Source organism: Triturus cristatus, chromosome 1_1, assembly GCF_964204655.1.
Source record: "Triturus cristatus chromosome 1_1, aTriCri1.1, whole genome shotgun sequence".
NCBI lineage: Eukaryota > Metazoa > Chordata > Amphibia > Caudata > Salamandridae > Triturus > Triturus cristatus.
The window spans coordinates 1,286,236,975-1,286,258,430 of NC_140579.1; positions in this window are offsets into that span (position 1 = coordinate 1,286,236,975).

The following is a 21,456-nucleotide window of genomic DNA, read 5'->3' on the forward strand; positions in this document are numbered from 1 at the left end:
GTTTTGCATGCAGGTTAACATTCTCCTTTAAGTAAGTTCAAGCGTATGTTCCCAATTCAAATTATAATATTTCCTCTTAGTGAGTCACAGAGAATGATGGGCAGGCTGAATATGCATATTCAGCATTGTGCTATTAAATGTCCTGACAAGTTCCGAACCACAGCCTCGCCCAGCTGGTGAGTGGCGTCTTCTCCAGCTGCCGATGGTGCTCTCCCCACGTCCGGGCCGCCGTGCACAGTAATGTAGTCAACAAAGTGCCCTGAAGCATTGAGAAAGCACACGACAATGCTCTGCACTCCAGCCTAATCATACATCCTGCTTACATTCTCTGCCATCCCGTTACCACTGCCAACGCGTTTCAGGGCTCTCAGCCCCTGCTTCCTGGGCAAGAACGACACACCTGAGACCTGCATTGGTCGTTTCCAGCTTTATTGAACATCATCCCCGCCTCCTGTGGCCATGTGATCATTGCGCTGTCCCTCGGTGCATTCTGGGGCATGAAGTTTTCCATGCAGGTTAACATTCTCCTTTAAGTAAGTTAAAGCGTATGTCCCCAATTCAAATTATATTATTTCCTCTTAGTGAGTCACCTGAGAATGATGGGCAGGCTTAATATGCATATTGAGCATTGTGCTGTTAAATGTCCTGACAAGTTCCGAACCACAGCCTGGCCCAGCTGGTGACTGGCATCTTCTCCAGCTGCCGATGGTGCTCTCCCCACGGCCGGGACGCCGTGCACAGTAATGTAGTTAACAAAGTGCCCTGAAGCATTGAGAAAGCACACGACAATGCTCTGCCTTCCAGCCTAATCATGCAGCCAGCTTACATTCTCTCTCATCCGGTTACCACTGCCGACGCATTTCAGGGCTCTCAGCCCCTTCTTCCTGGGCAAGAACGACACACCTGAGACCTGCATTGGTCGTTTACAGCTTTATTGAACATCATCCCCGTCACCCGTGGCCATGTGATCATTGCGCTGTCCCTCGGTGCATTCTGGGGCATGAAGTTTTGCATGCAGGTTAACATTCTCCTTTAAGTGAGTTCAAGCGTATGTTCCCAATTCAAATAATGTTATTTCCACTTAGTGAGTCACAGAGAATGATGGGCAGGCTGAATATGCATATTCAGCATTGTGCTATTAAATGTCCTGACAAGTTCCGAACCACAGCCTCGCCCAGCTGGTGAGTGGCGTCTTCTCCAGCTGCTGATGGTGCTCTCCCCACGTCCGGGCCGCCGTGCACAGTAATGTAGTCAACAAAGTGCCCTGAAGCATTGAGAAAGCACACGACAATGCTCTGCACTCCAGCCTAATCATACATCCTGCTTACATTCTCTGCCATCCCGTTACCACTGCCAACGCGTTTCAGGGCTCTCAGCCCCTGCTTCCTGGGCAAGAACGACACACCTGAGACCTGCATTGGTCGTTTCCAGCTTTATTGAACATCATCCCCGCCTCCTGTGGCCATGAGATCATTGCGCTGTCCCTCGGTGCATTCTGGGGCATGAAGTTTTCCATGCAGGTTAACATTCTCCTTTAAGTAAGTTAAAGCGTATGTCCCCAATTCAAATTATATTATTTCCTCTTAGTGAGTCACCTGAGAATGATGGGCAGGCTTAATATGCATATTGAGCATTGTGCTGTTAAATGTCCTGACAAGTTCCGAACCACAGCCTGGCCCAGCTGGTGACTGGCATCTTCTCCAGCTGCCGATGGTGCTCTCCCCACGGCCGGGACGCCGTGCACAGTAATGTAGTTAACAAAGTGCCCTGAAGCATTGAGAAAGCACACGACAATGCTCTGCCTTCCAGCCTAATCATGCAGCCAGCTTACATTCTCTCTCATCCGGTTACCACTGCCGACGCATTTCAGGGCTCTCAGCCCCTTCTTCCTGGGCAAGAACGACACACCTGAGACCTGCATTGGTCGTTTACAGCTTTATTGAACATCATCCCCGTCACCCGTGGCCATGTGATCATTGCGCTGTCCCTCGGTGCATTCTGGGGCATGAAGTTTTGCATGCAGGTTAACATTCTCCTTTAAGTGAGTTCAAGCGTATGTTCCCAATTCAAATAATGTTATTTCCTCTTAGTGAGTCACAGAGAATGATGGGCAGGCTTAATATGCATATTGAGCATTGTGCTGTTAAATATCCTGACAATTTCTGAACCACAGCCTCGCCCCGCTGGTGACTGGCGTCTTCTCCAGCTGCCGATGGTGCTCTCTTCATGGCCGGGCCGCCGTGCACAGTAATGTAGTCAACACAGTGCCCTGAAGGATTGAGAAAGCACACAACAATGCTCTGCCCTCCAGCCTAATCATGCAGCCTGCTTACATTCTCTGTCATCCGGTTAGCACTGCCAACGCGTTTTAGGGCTCTCATCCCCTTCTTCCTGGGCAAGAACGACACACCTAAGACCTGCATTGGTAGTTTCCAGCTTTAATGAACATCATCCCCTCTTCCCGTGGCCATGTGATCATTGCCCTGTCCCTCGGTGCATTCTGGGGCATGAAGTTTTGCATGCAGGTTAACATTCTCCTTTAAGTAAGTTCAAGCGTATGTTCCCAATTCAAATTATATTATTTCCTCTTAGTGAGTCACAGAGAATGATGGGCAGGCTTAATATGCATCTTGAGCATTGTGCTGTTAAATGTCCTGACAAGTTCCGAACCACAGCCTCGCCCAGCTGGTGACTGGCGTCTTCTCCAGCTGCCGATGGTGCTCTCCCCATGGCCGGGCCGCCGTGCACAGTAATGTAGTCAACAAAGTGCCCTGAAGGATTGAGAAAGCACACAACAATGCTCTGCCCTCCAGCCTAATCATGCAGCCTGCTTACATTCTCTGTCATCCGGTTACCACTGCCGACGCGTTTCAGGGCTCTCAGCCCCTTCTTCCTGGGCAAGAACGACACACCTGAGACCTGCATTGGTCGGTTCCAGCTTTATTGAACATCATCCCGCCTCCTGTGGCCATGTGATCATTGCGCTGTCCCTCGGTGCATTCTGGGGCATGAAGTTTTCCATACAGGTTAACATTCTTCTTTAAGTAAGTTAAAGCGTATGTTCACAATTCAAATTATATTATTTCCTCTTAGTGAGTCACCTGAGAATGATGGGCAGGCTTAATATGCATATTGAGCATTGTGCTGTTAAATGTCCTGACAAGTTCCGAACCACAGCCTCGCCATATGGTGACTGGCGTCTTCTCCAGCTGCCGATGGTGCTCTACCCATGGCCAGTCCGCCGGGAACAGTAATTTAGTCAACAAAGTTCCCTGAAGCATTGAGAAAGCACACAACAATGCTCTGCACTCCAGCCTAATCATACATCCTGCTTACATTCTCTGCCATCCCGTTACCACTGCCGACGCATTTCAGGGCTCTCAGCCCCTTCTTCCTGGGCACGAACGACACACCTGAGACCTGCATTGGTCGTTTCCAGCTTTATTGAACATCATCCCCGCCTCCCGTGGCCATGTGATCATTGCCCTGTCCCTCGGTGCATTCTGGGGCATGAAGTTTTGCATGCAGGTTAACATTCTCCTTTAAGTAAGTTCAAGCGTATGTTCCCAATTAAAATTATATTATTTCCTCTTAGTGAGTCACAGAGAACGATGGGCAGGCTTAATATGCATATTGAGCATTGTGCTGTTAAATGTCCTGACAAGTTCCGAACCACAGCCTCGCCCAGCTGGTGAGTTGCGTCTTCTCCAGCTGCCGATGGTGCTCTCCCCACGGCCGGGCCGCCGTGCACAGTAATGTAGTCAACAAAGTGCCCTGAAGCATTGAGAAAGCACACGACAATGCTCTGCACTCCAGCCTAATCATACAGCCTGCTTCCATTCTCTGTCATCCGGTTACCACTGCCGACGCGTTTCAGAGCTCTCAGCCTCTTCTTCCTGGGCAAGAACGACACACCTGAGACCTGCATTGGTCGTTTACAGCTTTATTGAACATCATCCCCGTCTCCCGTGGCCATGTGATCATTGCGCTGTCCCTCGGTGCATTCTGGGGCATGAAGTTTTGCATGCAGGTTAACATTCTCCTTTAAGTGAGTTCAAGCGTATGTTCCCAATTCAAATAATGTTATTTCCTCTTAGTGAGTCACAGAGAATGATGGGCAGGCTTAATATGCATATTGAGCATTGTGCTGTTAATGTCCTGACAAGTTCCGAACCACAGCCTCGCCCAGCTGGTGACTGGCATCTTCTCCAGCTACCGATGGTGCTCTCCCCACGGCCGGGCCGCCGTGCACAGTAATGTAGTCAACAAAGTGCCCTGAAGCATTTAGAAAGCACACGACAATTCTCTGCCCTCCAGCCTAATCATGCAGCCTGCTTACATTCTCTGTCATCCGGTTACCACTGCCGACACGTTTCAGGGCTCTCAGCCCCTTCTTCCTGGGCAAGAACGACACACCTGAGACCTGCATTGGTTGTTTCCAGCTTTATTGAACATCATCCCCGCCTCCCGTGGCCATGTGATCATTGCGCTGTCCCTCGGTGCATTCTGGGGCATGAAGTTTTCCATGCAGGTTAACATTCTCCTTTAAGTAAGTTCAAGCGTATATTCCCAATTAAAATTATATTATTTCCTCTTAGTGAGTCACAGAGAATGATGGGCAGGCTTAATATGCATATTGAGCATTGTGCTGTTAAATGTCCTGACAAGTTCAGAACCACAGCCTCGCCCAGCTGGTGACTGGCATCTTCTCCAGCTGCCGATGGTGCTCTCCCCACGGCCGGGCCACCGTGCACAGTAATGTAGTCATCAAAGTGCCCTGAAGCATTGAGAAATAATACGACAATGCTCTGCCCTCCAGCCTAATCATGCAGCCTGCTTACATTCTCTGTCATCCCGTTACCACTGCCGACGCATTTAAGGGCTCTCAGCCCCTTCTTCCTGGGCAAGAACGACACACCTGAGACCTGCATTGGTCGTTTCCAGCTTTATTGAACATCATCCCCGCCTCCTGTGGCCATGTGATCATTGCGCTGTCCCTTGGTGTATTCTGGGGCATGAAGCTTTGCATGCAGGTTAACATTCTCCTTTAAGTAAGTTAAAGCGTATGTCCCCAATTCAAATTATATTATTTCCTCTTAGTGAGTCACCTGAGAATGATGGGCAGGCTTAATATGCATATTGAGCATTGTGCTGTTAAATGTCCTGACAAGTTCCGAACCACAGCCTCGCCCAGCTGGTGACTGACATCTTCTCCAGCTGCCGATGGTGCTCTCCCCACGGCTTGGACGCCGTGCACAGTAATGTAGTTAACAGAGTGCCCTGAAGCATTGAGAAAGCACACAACAATGCTCTGCCTTCCAGCCTAATCATGCAGCCAGCTTACATTCTCTCTCATCCGGTTACCACTGCCGACGCGTTTCAGGGCTCTCAGCCCCTTCTTCCTGGGCAAGAACGACACACCTGAGACCTGCATTGGTCGTTTCCAGCTTTATTGAACATCATCCCCGCCTCCTGTGGCCATGTGATCATTGCGCTGTCCCTCGGTGCATTCTGGGGCATGAAGTTATCCATACAGGTTAACATTCTCCTTTAAGTAAGTTAAAGCGTATGTTCCTAATTCAAATTATCTTAGTGAGTCACCTGAGAATGATGGGCAGGCTTAAAATGCATATTGAGCATTGTGCTGTTAAATGTCCTGACAAGTTTCGAACCACAGCCTCGCCCAGCTGGTGACTGGCGTCTTCTCCAGCTGCCGATGGTGCTCTCCCCATGGCCGGGCCGCCATGCACAGTAATGTAGTCAACAAAGTGCCCTGAAGCATTGAGAAAGCACACAACAATGCTCTGCCCTCCAGCCTAATCATGCAGCCTGCTTACATTCTCTGTCATCCCGTTACCACTGCCGACGCGTTTCAGGGCTCTCAGCCCCTTCTTCATGGGCAAGAACGACACACCTGAGACCTGCATTGGTCGTTTCCAGCTTTATTGAACATCATCCCCGCCTCCCGTGGCCATGTGATCATTGCCCTGTCCCTCGGTGCATTCTGGGGCATGAAGTTTTGCATGCAGGTTAACATTCTCCTTTAAGTAAGTTCAAGCGTATGTTCCCAATTAAAATTATATTATTTCCTCTTAGTGAGTCACAGAGAACGATGGGCAGGCTTAATATGCATATTGAGCATTGTGCTGTTAAATGTCCTGACAAGTTCCGAACCACAGCCTCGCCCAGCTGGTGAGTGGCGTCTTCTCCAGCTGCCGATGGTGCTCTCCCCACGGCCGGGCCGCCGTGCAAAGTAATGTAGTCAACAAAGTGCCCTGAAGCATTGAGAAAGCACACGACAATGCTCTGCCCTCCAGCCTAATCATGCAGCCTGCTTCCATTCTCTGTCATCCGGTTACCACTGCCGACGTGTTTCAGAGCTCTCAGCCCCTTCTTCCTGGGCAAGAACGACATACCTGAGACCTGAATTGGTCGTTTACAGCTTTATTGAACATCATCCCCGTCTCCCGTGGCCATGTGATCATTGCGCTGTCCCTCGGTGCATTCTGGGGCATGAAGTTTTGCATGCAGGTTAACATTCTCCTTTAAGTGAGTTCAAGCGTATGTTCCCAATTCAAATAATGTTATTTCCTCTTAGTGAGTCACAGAGAATGATGGGCAGGCTTAATATGCATATTGAGCATTGTGCTGTTAAATGTCCTGACAAGTTCCGAACCACAGCCTCGCCCAGCTGGTGACTGGCATCTTCTCCAGCTACCGATGGTGCTCTCCCCACGGCCGGGCCGCCGTGCACAGTAATGTAGTCAACAAAGTGCCCTGAAGCATTTAGAAAGCACACGACAATGCTCTGCCTTCCAGCCTAATCATGCAGCCAGCTTACATTCTCTCTCATCCGGTTACCACTGCCGACGCGTTTCAGGGCTCTCAGCCCCTTCTTCCTGGGCAAGAACAACACACCTGAGACCTGCATTGGTTGTTTCCAGCTTTATTGAACATCATCCCCGCCTCCCGTGGCCATGTGATCATTGCGCTGTCCCTCGGTGCATTCTGGGGCATGAAGTTTTGCATGCAGGTTAACATTCTCCTTTAAGTAAGTTCAAGCGTATATTCCCAATTAAAATTATATTATTTCCTCTTAGTGAGTCACAGAGAATGATGGGCAGGCTTAATATGCATATTGAGCATTGTGCTGTTAAATGTCCTGACAAGTTCAGAACCACAGCCTCGCCCAGCTGGTGACTGGCATCTTCTCCAGCTGCCGATGGTGCTCTCCCCACGGCTTGGACGCCATGCACAATAATGTAGTTAACAAAGTGCCCTGAAGCATTGAGAAAGCACACGACAATGCTCTGCCCTCCAGCCTAATCATGCAGCCTGCTTACATTCTCTGTCATCCGGTTACCACTGCCGACGCGTTTCAGGGCTCTCAGCCCCTTCTTCCTGGGCAAGAACGACACACCTGAGACCTGCCTTGGTCGTTTCCAGCTTTATTGAACATCATCCCCGCCTCCTGTGGCCATGTGATCATTGCGCTGTCCCTCGGTGCATTCTGGGGCATGAAGTTTTCCATACAGGTTAACATTCTCCTTTAAGTAAGTTAAAGCGTATGTTCCCAATTCAAATTACATTATTTCCTCTTAGTGAGTCACCTGAGAATGATGGGCAGGCTTAATATGCATATTGAGCATTGTGCTGTTAAATGTCCTGACAAGTTCCGAACCACAGCCTCGCCCAGCTGGTGACTGGCGTCTTCTCCAGCTGCCGATGGTGCTCTACCCATGGCCAGTCCGCCGTGCACAGTAATTTAGTCAACAAAGTGCCCTGAAGCATTGAGAAAGCACACAAAAATGCGCTGCCCTCCAGCCTAATCATGCAGCCTGCTTACATTCTCTGTTCATCCGGTTACCACTGCCGACACATCTCAGGGCTTTCAGCCCCTTCTACCTGGGCAAGAACGACACACCTGAGACCTGCATTGGTCGTTTCCAGCTTTATTGAACATCATCCCCGTCTCCCGTGGCCATGTGATCATTGCGCTGTCCCTCGGTGCATTCTGGGGCATGGAGTTTTGCATGCAGGTTAACATTCTCCTTTAAGTAAGTTCAAGCGTATGTTCCCAATTCAAATTATATTATTTCCTCTTAGTGAGTCACAGAGAATGATGGGCAGGCTAAATATGCATATTCAGCATTGTGCTGTTAAATGTCCTGACAAGTTCCGAACCACAGCCTCGCCCAGCTGGTGACTGGCGTCTTCTCCAGCTGCCGATGGTGCTCTCCCCATGGCCGGGCCGCCGTGCACAGTAATGTAGTCAACAAAGTGCCCTGAAGCATTGAGAAAGCACACAACAATGCTCTGCCCTCCAGCCTAATCATGCAGCCTGCTTACATTCTCTGTCATCCGGTTACCACTGCCTACGCGTTTTAGGGCTCTCATCCCCTTCTTCCTGGGCAAGAACGACACACCTGAGACCTGCATTGGTAGTTTCCAGCTTTATTGAACATCATCCCCGCTTCCCGTGGCCATGTGATCATTGCCCTGTCCCTCGGTGCATTCTGGGGCATGACGTTTTGCATGCAGGTTAACATTCTCCTTTAAGTAAGTTCAAGCGTATGTTCCCAATTCAAATTATATTATTTCCTCTTAGTGAGTCACAGAGAATGATGGGCAGGCTTAATATGCATATTGAGCATTGTGCTGTTAAATGTCCTGACAAGTTCCGAACCACAGCCTCGCCCAGCTGGTGAGTCGCGTCTTCTCCAGCTGCTGATGGTGCTCTCCCCACGGCCGGGCCGCCGTGCACAGTAATGTAGTCAACAAACTGCCCTGAAGCATTGAGAAAGCACACAACAATGCTCTGCCCTCCAGCCTAATCATGCAGCCTGCTTACATTCTCTGTCATCCGGTTACCACTGCAAACGCGTTTCAGGGCTCCCAGCCCCTTCTTCCTGGGCAAGAACGACACACCTGAGACCTGCATTGGTCGTTTCCAGCTTTATTGAACATCATCCCCGCCTCCTGTGGCCATGTGATCATTGCCCTGTCCCTCGGTGCATTCTGGGGCATGAAGTTTTGCATGCAGGTTAACATTCTCCTTTAAGTAAGTTCAAGCGTATGTTCCCAATTCAAATTATATTATTTCCTCTTAGTGAGTCACAGAGAATGATGGGCAGGCTTAATATGCATATTGAGCATTGTGCTGTTAAATGTCCTGACAAGTTCCGAACCACAGCCTCGCCCAGCTGGTGACTGGCATCTTCTCCAGCTGCCGATGGTGCTCTCCCCACGGCTTGGACGCCGTGCACAGTAATGTAGTTAACAAAGTGCCCTGAAGCATTGAGAAAGCACACGACAATGCTCTGCCTTCCAGCCTAATCATGCAGCCAGCTTACATTCTCTCTCATCCGGTTACCACTGCCGACGCGTTTCAGGGCTCTCAGCCCCTTCTTCCTGGGCAAGAACGACACACCTGAGATCTGCATTGGTCGTTTCCAGCTTTATTGAACATCATCCCCGCCTCCTGTGGCCATGTGATCATTGCCCTGTCCCTCGGTGCATTCTGGGGCATGAAGTTTTGCATGCAGGTTAACATTCTCCTTTAAGTAAGTTCAAGCGTATGTTCCCAATTCAAATTATATTACTTCCTCTTAGTGAGTCACAGAGAATGATGGGCAGGCTAAATATGCATATTCAGCATTGTGCTGTTAAATGTCCTGACAAGTTCCGAACCACAGCCTCGCCCAGCTGGTGAGTGGCGTCTTCTCCAGCTGCCGATGGTGCTCTCCCCACGGCCGGGCCGCCGTGCACAGTAATGTAGTCAACAAAGTGCCCTGAAGCATTGAGAAAGCACACGACAATGCTCTGCCCTCCAGCCTAATCATGCAGCCTGCTTCCATTCTCTGTCATCCGGTTACCACTGCCGATGCGTTTCAGAGCTCTCAGCCCCTTCTTCCTGGGCAAGAACGACACACCTGAGACCTGCATTGGTCGTTTACAGCTTTATTGAACATCATCCCCGTCTCCCGTGGCCATGTGATCATTGCGCTGTCCCTCGGTGCATTCTGGGGCATGAAGTTTTGCATGCAGGTTAACATTCTCCTTTAAGTGAGTTCAAGCGTATGTTCCCAATTCAAATAATGTTATTTCCTCTTAGTGAGTCACCTGAGAATGATGGGCAGGCTTAATATGCATATTGAGCATTGTGCTGTTAAATGTCCTGACAAGTTCCGAACCACAGCCTCGCCCAGCTGGTGACTGGCATCTTCTCCAGCTACCGATGGTGCTCTCCCCACGGCCGGGCCGCCGTGCACAGTAATGTAGTCAACAAAGTGCCCTGAAGCATTTAGAAAGCACACGACAATGCTCTGCCTTCCAGCCTAATCATGCAGCCAGCTTACATTCTCTCTCATCTGGTTACCACTGCCGACGCGTTTCAGGGCTCTCAGCCCCTTCTTCCTGGGCAAGAACAACACACCTGAGACCTGCATTGGTTGTTTCCAGCTTTATTGAACATCATCCCCGCCTCCCGTGGCCATGTGATCATTGCGCTGTCCCTCGGTGCATTCTGGGGCATGAAGTTTTGCATGCAGGTTAACATTCTCCTTTAAGTAAGTTCAAGCGTATATTCCCAATTCAAATTATGTTATTTCCTCTTAGTGAGTCACAGAGAATGATGGGCAGGCTTAATATGCATATTGAGCATTGTGCTGTTAAATGTCCTGACAAGTTCAGAACCACAGCCTCGCCCAGCTGGTGACTGGCATCTTCTCCAGCTGCCGATGGTGCTCTCCCCACGGCCGGGCCACCGTGCACAGTAATGTAGTCATCAAAGTGCCCTGAAGCATTGAGAAATAATACGACAATGCTCTGCCCTCCAGCCTAATCATGCAGCCTGCTTACATTCTCTGTCATCCCGTTACCACTGCCGACGCATTTCAGGGCTCTCAGCCCCTTCTTCCTGGGCAAGAACGACACACCTGGGACCTGCATTGGTAGTTTCCAGCTTTATTGAACATCATCCCCGCCTCCTGTGGCCATGTGATCATTGCGCTGTCCCTTGGTGCATTCTGGGGCATGAAGTTTTGCATGCAGGTTAACATTCTCCTTTAAGTAAGTTAAAGCGTATGTCCCCAATTCAAATTATATTATTTCCTCTTAGTGAGTCACCTGAGAATGATGGGCAGGCTTAATATGCATATTGAGCATTGTGCTGTTAAATGTCCTGACAAGTTCCGAACCACAGCCTCGCCCAGCTGGTGACTGGCATCTTCTCCAGCTGCCGATGGTGCTCTCCCCACGGCTTGGACGCCATGCACAGTAATGTAGTTAACAAAGTGCCCTGAAGCATTGAGAAAGCACACGACAATGCTCTGCCTTCCAGCCTAATCATGCAGCCAGCTTACATTCTCTCTCATCCGGTTACCACTGCCGACGCGTTTCAGGGCTCTCAGCCCCTTCTTCCTGGGCAAGAACGACACACCTGAGACCTGCATTGGTCGTTTCCAGCTTTATTGAACATCATCCCCGCCTCCTGTGGCCATGTGATCATTGCGCTGTCCCTCGGTGCATTCTGGGGCATGAAGTTTTCCATACAGGTTAACATTCTCCTTTAAGTAAGTTAAAGCGTATGTTCCTAATTCAAATTATATTATTTCCTCTTAGTGAGTCACCTGAGAATGATGGGCAGGCTTAAAATGCATATTGAGCATTGTGCTGTTAAATGTCCTGATAAGTTCCGAACCACAGCCTCGCCCAGCTGGTGACTGGCGTCTTCTCCAGCTGCCGATGGTGCTCTCCCCATGGCCGGGCCGCCGTGCACAGTAATGTAGTCAACAAAGTGCCCTGAAGCATTGAGAAAGCACACAACAATGCTCTGCCCTCCAGCCTAATCATGCAGCCTGCTTACATTCTCTGTCATCCGGTTACCACTGCCGACGCGTTTCAGGGCTCTCAGCCCCTTCTTCCTGGGCAAGAACGACACACCTGAGACCTGCATTGGTCGTTTCCAGCTTTATTGAACATCATCCCCGCCTCCTGTGGCCATGTGATCATTGCGCTGTCCCTCGGTGCATTCTGGGGCATGAAGTTTTCCATACAGGTTAACATTCTCCTTTAAGTAAGTTAAAGCGTATGTTCCCAATTCAAATTACATTATTTCCTCTTAGTGAGTCACCTGAGAATGATGGGCAGGCTTAATATGCATATTGAGCATTGTGCTGTTAAATGTCCTGACAAGTTCAGAACCACAGCCTCGCCCAGCTGGTGACTGGCATCTTCTCCAGCTGCCGATGGTGCTCTCCCCACGGCCGGGCCACCGTGCACAGTAATGTAGTCATCAAAGTGCCCTGAAGCATTGAGAAATAATACGACAATGCTCTGCCCTCCAGCCTAATCATGCAGCCTGCTTACATTCTCTGTCATCCCGTTACCACTGCCGACGCATTTCAGGGCTCTCAGCCCCTTCTTCCTGGGCAAGAACGACACACCTGGGACCTGCATTGGTAGTTTCCAGCTTTATTGAACATCATCCCCGCCTCCTGTGGCCATGTGATTATTGCGCTGTCCCTTGGTGCATTCTGGGGCATGAAGTTTTGCATGCAGGTTAACATTCTCCTTTAAGTAAGTTAAAGCGTATGTCCCCAATTCAAATTATATTATTTCCTCTTAGTGAGTCACCTGAGAATGATGGGCAGGCTTAATATGCATATTGAGCATTGTGCTGTTAAATGTCCTGACAAGTTCCGAACCACAGCCTCGCCCAGCTGGTGACTGGCATCTTCTCCAGCTGCCGATGGTGCTCTCCCCACGGCTTGGACGCCATGCACAGTAATGTAGTTAACAAAGTGCCCTGAAGCATTGAGAACCACACGACAATGCTCTGCCTTCCAGCCTAATCATGCAGCCAGCTTACATTCTCTCTCATCCGGTTACCACTGCCGACGCGTTTCAGGGCTCTCAGCCCCTTCTTCCTGGGCAAGAACGACACACCTGAGACCTGCATTGGTCGTTTCCAGCTTTATTGAACATCATCCCCGCCTCCTGTGGCCATGTGATCATTGCGCTGTCCCTCGGTGCATTCTGGGGCATGAAGTTTTCCATACAGGTTAACATTCTCCTTTAAGTAAGTTAAAGCGTATGTTCCCAATTCAAATTACATTATTTCCTCTTAGTGAGTCACCTGAGAATGATGGGCAGGCTTAATATGCATATTGAGCATTGTGCTGTTAAATGTCCTGACAAGTTCCGAACCACAGCCTCGCCCAGCTGGTGACTGGCGTCTTCTCCAGCTGCCGATGGTGCTCTACCCATGGCCAGTCCGCCGTGCACAGTAATGTAGTCAACAAAGTGCCCTGAAGCATTGAGAAAGCACACAAAAATGCGCTGCCCTCCAGCCTAATCATGCAGCCTGCTTACATTCTCTGTTCATCCGGTTACCACTGTCGACACATCTCAGGGCTTTCAGCCCCTTCTTCCTGGGCAAGAACGACACACCTGAGACCTGCATTGGTCGTTTCCAGCTTTATTGAACATCATCCCCGTCTCCCGTGGCCATACGATCATTGCGCTGTCCCTCGGTGCATTCTGGGGCATGGAGGTTTGCATGCAGGTTAACATTCTCCTTTAAGTAAGTTCAAGCGTATGTTCCCAATTCAAATTATATTATTTCCTCTTAGTGAGTCACAGAGAATTATGGGCAGGCTAAATATGCATATTCAGCATTGTGCTGTTAAATGTCCTGACAAGTTCCGAACCACAGCCTCGCCCCGCTGGTGACTGGCGTCTTCTCCAGCTGCCGATGGTGCTCTACCCATGGCCGGGCCGCCGTGCACAGTAATGTAGTCAACAAAGTGCCCTGAAGTATTGAGAAAGCACACAACAATGCTGTGCCCTCCAGCCTAATCATGCAGCCTGCTTACATTCTCTGTCATCCGGTTACCACTGCCTACGCGTTTTAGGGCTCTCATCCCCTTCTTCCTGGGCAAGAACGACACACCTGAGACCTGCATTGGTAGTTTCCAGCTTTATTGAACATCATCCCCGCTTCCCATGGCCATGTGATCATTGCCCTGTCCCTCGGTGCATTCTGGGGCATGACGTTTTGCATGCAGGTTAACATTCTCCTTTAAGTAAGTTCAAGCGTATGTTCCCAATTCAAATTATATTATTTCCTCTTAGTGAGTCACAGAGAATGATGGGCAGGCTTAATATGCATATTGAGCATTGTGCTGTTAAATGTCCTGACAAGTTCCGAACCACAGCCTCGCCCAGCTGGTGAGTGGCGTCTTCTCCTGCTGCTGATGGTGCTCTCCCCAAGGCCGGGCCGCCGTGCACAGTAATGTAGTCAACAAACTGCCCTGAAGCATTGAGAAAGCACACAACAATGCTCTGCCCTCCAGCCTAATCATGCAGCCTGCTTACATTCTCTGTCATCCGGTTACCACTGCCGACGCGTTTCAGGGCTCTCAGCCCCTTCTTCCTGGGCAAGAACGACACACCTGAGACCTGCATTGGTCGTTTCCAGCTTTATTGAACATCATCCCCGCCTCCTGTGGCCATGTGATCATTCCGCTGTCCCTCGGTGCATTCTGGGGCATGAAGTTTCCATGCAGGTTAACATTCTCCTTTAAGTAAGTTAAAGCGTATGTTCCCAATTCAAATTTCATTATTTCCTCTTAGTGAGTCACCTGAGAATGATGGGCAGGCTTAATATGCATATTGAGCATTGTGCTGTTAAATGTCCTGACAAGTTCCGAACCACAGACTCGCCCAGCTGGAGACTGGCGTCTTCTCCAGCTGCCGATGGTGCTCTACCCATGGCCAGTCCGCCGTGCACAGTAATTTAGTCAACAAAGTGCCCTGAAGCATTGAGAAAGCACACAAAAATGCGCTGCCCTCCAGCCTAATCATGCAGCCTGCTTACATTCTCTGTTCATCCGGTTACCACTGTCGACACATCTCAGGGCTTTCAGCCCCTTCTTCCTGGGCAAGAACGACACACCTGAGACCTGCATTGGTCGTTTCCAGCTTTATTGAACATCATCCCCGTCTCCCGTGGCCATGTGATCATTGCGCTGTCCCTCGGTGCATTCTGGGGCATGGAGTTTTGCATGCAGGTTAACATTCTCCTTTAAGTAAGTTCAAGCGTATGTTCCCAATTCAAATTATATTATTTCCTCTTAGTGAGTCACAGAGAATGATGGGCAGGCTTAATATGCATATTGAGCATTGTGCTGTTAAATGTCCTGACAAGTTCCGAACCACAGCCTCGCCCAGCTGGTGAGTCGCGTCTTCTCCAGCTGCTGATGGTGCTCTCCCACGGCCGGGCCGCCGTGCACAGTAATGTAGTCAACAAACTGCCCTGAAGCATTGAGAAAGCACACAACAATGCTCTGCCCTCCAGCCTAATCATGCAGCCTGCTTACATTCTCTGTCATCCGGTTACCACTGCAAACGCGTTTCAGGGCTCTCAGCCCCTTCTTCCTGGGCAAGAACGACACACCTGAGACCTGCATTGGTCGTTTCCAGCTTTATTGAACATCATCCCCGCCTCCTGTGGCCATGTGATCATTGCGCTGTCCCTCGGTGCATTCTGGGGCATGAAGTTTCCATGCAGGTTAACATTCTCCTTTAAGTAAGTTAAAGCGTATGTTCCCAATTCAAATTATATTATTTCCTCTTAGTGAGTCACCTGAGAATGATGGGCAGGCTTAATATGCATATTGAGCATTGTGCTGTTAAATGTCCTGACAAGTTCCGAACCACAGCCTCGCCCAGCTGGTGACTGGCATCTTCTCCAGCTGCCGATGGTGCTCTCCCCACGGCTTGGACGCCGTGCACAGTAATGTAGTTAACAAAGTGCCCTGAAGCATTGAGAAAGCACACGACAATGCTCTGCCTTCCAGCCTAATCATGCAGCCAGCTTACATTCTCTCTCATCCGGTTACCACTGCCGACGCGTTTCAGGGCTCTCAGCCCCTTCTTCCTGGGCAAGAACGACACACCTGAGACCTGCATTGGTCGTTTCCAGCTTTATTGAACATCATCCCCGCCTCCTGTGGCCATGTGATCATTGCCCTGTCCCTCGGTGCATTCTGGGGCATGAAGTTTTGCATGCAGGTTAACATTCTCCTTTAAGTAAGTTCAAGCGTATGTTCCCAATTCAAATTATATTACTTCCTCTTAGTGAGTCACAGAGAATGATGGGCAGGCTAAATATGCATATTCAGCATTGTGCTGTTAAATGTCCTGACAAGTTCCGAACCACAGCCTCGCCCAGCTGGTGAGTGGCGTCTTCTCCAGCTGCCGATGGTGCTCTCCCCACGGCCGAGCCGCCGTGCACAGTAATGTAGTCAACAAAGTGCCCTGAAGCATTGAGAAAGCACACGACAATGCTCTGCCCTCCAGCCTAATCATGCAGCCTGCTTCCATTCTCTGTCATCCGGTTACCACTGCCGATGCGTTTCAGAGCTCTCAGCCCCTTCTTCCTGGGCAAGAACGACACACCTGAGACCTGCATTGGTCGTTTACAGCTTTATTGAACATCATCCCCGTCTCCCGTGGCCATGTGATCATTGCGCTGTCCCTCGGTGCATTCTGGGGCATGAAGTTTTGCATGCAGGTTAACATTCTCCTTTAAGTGAGTTCAAGCGTATGTTCCCAATTCAAATAATGTTATTTCCTCTTAGTGAGTCACCTGAGAATGATGGGCAGGCTTAATATGCATATTGAGCATTGTGCTGTTAAATGTCCTGACAAGTTCCGAACCACAGCCTCGCCCAGCTGGTGACTGGCATCTTCTCCAGCTGACGATGGTGCTCTCCCCACGGCCGGGCCACCGTGCACAGTAATGTAGTCATCAAAGTGCCCTGAAGCATTGAGAAATAATACGACAATGCTCTGCCCTCCAGCCTAATCATGCAGCCTGCTTACATTCTCTGTCATCCCGTTACCACTGCCGACGCATTTCAGGGCTCTCAGCCCCTTCTTCCTGGGCAAGAACGACACACCTGGGACCTGCATTGGTAGTTTCCAGCTTTATTGAACATCATCCCCGCCTCCTGTGGCCATGTGATCATTGCGCTGTCCCTTGGTGCATTCTGGGGCATGAAGTTTTGCATGCAGGTTAACATTCTCCTTTAAGTAAGTTAAAGCGTATGTCCCCAATTCAAATTATATTATTTCCTCTTAGTGAGTCACCTGAGAATGATGGGCAGGCTTAATATGCATATTGAGCATTGTGCTGTTAAATGTCCTGACAAGTTCCGAACCACAGCCTCGCCCAGCTGGTGACTGGCATCTTCTCCAGCTGCCGATGGTGCTCTCCCCACGGCTTGGACGCCATGCACAGTAATGTAGTTAACAAAGTGCCCTGAAGCATTGAGAAAGCACACGACAATGCTCTGCCTTCCAGCCTAATCATGCAGCCAGCTTACATTCTCTCTCATCCGGTTACCACTGCCGACGCGTTTCAGGGCTCTCAGCCCCTTCTTCCTGGGCAAGAACGACACACCTGAGACCTGCATTGGTCGTTTCCAGCTTTATTGAACATCATCCCCGCCTCCTGTGGCCATGTGATCATTGCGCTGTCCCTCGGTGCATTCTGGGGCATGAAGTTTTCCATACAGGTTAACATTCTCCTTTAAGTAAGTTAAAGCGTATGTTCCTAATTCAAATTATATTATTTCCTCTTAGTGAGTCACCTGAGAATGATGGGCAGGCTTAAAATGCATATTGAGCATTGTGCTGTTAAATGTCCTGACAAGTTCCGAACCACAGCCTCGCCCAGCTGGTGACTGGCGTCTTCTCCAGCTGCCGATGGTGCTCTCCCCATGGCCGGGCCGCCGTGCACAGTAATGTAGTCAACAAAGTGCCCTGAAGCATTGAGAAAGCACACAACAATGCTCTGCCCTCCAGCCTAATCATGCAGCCTGCTTACATTCTCTGTCATCCGGTTACCACTGCCGACGCGTTTCAGGGCTCTCAGCCCCTTCTTCCTGGGCAAGAACGACACACCTGAGACCTGCATTGGTCGTTTCCAGCTTTATTGAACATCATCCCCGCCTCCTGTGGCCATGTGATCATTGCGCTGTCCCTCGGTGCATTCTGGGGCATGAAGTTTTCCATACAGGTTAACATTCTCCTTTAAGTAAGTTAAAGCGTATGTTCCCAATTCAAATTACATTATTTCCTCTTAGTGAGTCACCTGAGAATGATGGGCAGGCTTAATATGCATATTGAGCATTGTGCTGTTAAATGTCCTGACAAGTTCAGAACCACAGCCTCGCCCAGCTGGTGACTGGCATCTTCTCCAGCTGCCGATGGTGCTCTCCCCACGGCCGGGCCACCGTGCACAGTAATGTAGTCATCAAAGTGCCCTGAAGCATTGAGAAATAATACGACAATGCTCTGCCCTCCAGCCTAATCATGCAGCCTGCTTACATTCTCTGTCATCCCGTTACCACTGCCGACGCATTTCAGGGCTCTCAGCCCCTTCTTCCTGGGCAAGAACGACACACCTGGGACCTGCATTGGTAGTTTCCAGCTTTATTGAACATCATCCCCGCCTCCTGTGGCCATGTGATCATTGCGCTGTCCCTTGGTGCATTCTGGGGCATGAAGTTTTGCATGCAGGTTAACATTCTCCTTTAAGTAAGTTAAAGCGTATGTCCCCAATTCAAATTATATTATTTCCTCTTAGTGAGTCACCTGAGAATGATGGGCAGGCTTAATATGCATATTGAGCATTGTGCTGTTAAATGTCCTGACAAGTTCCGAACCACAGCCTCGCCCAGCTGGTGACTGGCATCTTCTCCAGCTGCCGATGGTGCTCTCCCCACGGCTTGGACGCCATGCACAGTAATGTAGTTAACAAAGTGCCCTGAAGCATTGAGAAAGCACACGACAATGCTCTGCCTTCCAGCCTAATCATGCAGCCAGCTTACATTCTCTCTCATCCGGTTACCACTGCCGACGCGTTTCAGGGCTCTCAGCCCCTTCTTCCTGGGCAAGAACGACACACCTGAGACCTGCATTGGTCGTTTCCAGCTTTATTGAACATCATCCCCGCCTCCTGTGGCCATGTGATCATTGCGCTGTCCCTCGGTGCATTCTGGGGCATGAAGTTTTCCATACAGGTTAACATTCTCCTTTAAGTAAGTTAAAGCGTATGTTCCTAATTCAAATTATATTATTTCCTCTTAGTGAGTCACCTGAGAATGATGGGCAGGCTTAAAATGCATATTGAGCATTGTGCTGTTAAATGTCCTGACAAGTTCCGAACCACAGCCTCGCCCAGCTGGTGACTGGCGTCTTCTCCAGCTGCCGATGGTGCTCTCCCCATGGCCGGGCCGCCGTGCACAGTAATGTAGTCAACAAAGTGCCCTGAAGCATTGAGAAAGCACACAACAATGCTCTGCCCTCCAGCCTAATCATGCAGCCTGCTTACATTCTCTGTCATCCGGTTACCACTGCCGACGCGTTTCAGGGCTCTCAGCCCCTTCTTCCTGGGCAAGAACGACACACCTGAGACCTGCATTGGTCGTTTCCAGCTTTATTGAACATCATCCCCGCCTCCTGTGGCCATGTGATCATTGCGCTGTCCCTCGGTGCATTCTGGGGCATGAAGTTTTCCATACAGGTTAACATTCTCCTTTAAGTAAGTTAAAGCGTATGTTCCCAATTCAAATTACATTATTTCCTCTTAGTGAGTCACCTGAGAAGGATGGGCAGGCTTAATATGCATATTGAGCATTGTGCTGTTAAATGTCCTGACAAGTTCCGAACCACGGCCTCGCCCAGCTGGTGACTGGCGTCTTCTCCAGCTGCCGATGGTGCTCTACCCATGGCCAGTCCGCCGTGCACAGTAATTTAGTCAACAAAGTGCCTTGAAGCATTGAGAAAGCACACAAAAATGCGCTGCCCTCCAGCCTAATCATGCAGCCTGCTTACATTCTCTGTTCATCCGGTTACCACTGCCGACACATCTCAGGGCTCTCAGCCCCTTCTTCCTGGGCAAGAATGACACACCTGAGACCTGCATTGGTCGTTTCCAGCTTTATTGAACATCATCCCCGTCTCCCGTGGCCATGTGATCATTGCGCTGTCCCTCGGTGCATTCTGGGGCATGGAGTTTTGCATGCAGGTTAACATTCTCCTTTAAGTAAGTTCAAGCGTATGTTCCCAATTATAATTATATTATTTCCTCTTAGTGAGTCACAGAGAATGATGGGCAGGCTTAATATGCATATTGAGCATTGTGCTGTTAAATGTCCTGACAAGTTCCGAACCACAGCCTCGCCCAGCTGGTGAGTGGCGTCTTCTCCAGCTGCCGATGGTGCTCTCCCTACGGCCGGGCCGCCATGCACAGTAATGTAGTCAACAAAGTGCCCTGAAGCATTGAGAAAGCACACGACAATGCTCTGCCCTCCAGCCTAATCATGCAGCCTGCTTCTATTCTCTGTCATCCTGTTACCACTGCCGATGCGTTTCAGAGCTCTCAGCCCCTTCTTCCTGGGCAAGAACGACACACCTGAGAGCTGCATTGGTCGTTTACAGCTTTATTGAACATCATCCCCGTCTCCCGTGGCCATGTGAACATTGCGCTGTCCCTCGGTGCATTCTGGGGCATGAAGTTTTGCATGCAGGTTAACATTCTCCTTTAAGTGAGTTCAAGCGTATGTTCCCAATTCAAATAATGTTATTTCCTCTTAGTGAGTCACCTGAGAATGATGGGCAGGCTTAATATGCATATTGAGCATTGTGCTGTTAAATGTCCTGACAAGTTCCGAACCACAGCCTCGCCCAGCTGGTGACTGGCATCTTTTCCAGCTACCGATGGTGCTCTCCCCACGGCCGGGCCGCCGTGCACAGTAATGTAGTCAACAAAGTGCCCTGAAGCATTTAGAAAGCACACGACAATGCTCTGCCTTCCAGCCTAATCATGCAGCCAGCTTACATTCTCTCTCATCCGGTTACCACTGCCGACGCGTTTCAGGGCTCTCAGCCCCTTCTTCCTGGGCAAGAACAACACACCTGAGACCTGCATTGGTTGTTTCCAGCTTTATTGAACATCATCCCCGCCTCCCGTGGCCATGTGATCATTGCGCTGTCCCTCGGTGCATTCTGGGGCATGAAGTTTTGCATGCAGGTTAACATTCTCCTTTAAGTAAGTTCAAGCGTATATTCCCAATTAAAATTATATTATTTCCTCTTAGTGAGTCACAGAGAATGATGGGCAGGCTTAATATGCATATTGAGCATTGTGCTGTTAAATGTCCTGACAAGTTCCGAACCACAGCCTCGCCCAGCTGGTGAGTGGCGTCTTCTCCAGCTGCCGATGGTGCTCTCCCCACGGCCGGGCCACCGTGCACAGTAATGTAGTCATCAAAGTGCCCTGAAGCATTGAGAAATAATACGACAATGCTCTGCCCTCCAGCCTAATCATGCAGCCTGCTTACATTCTCTGTCATCCCGTTACCACTGCCGACGCATTTCAGG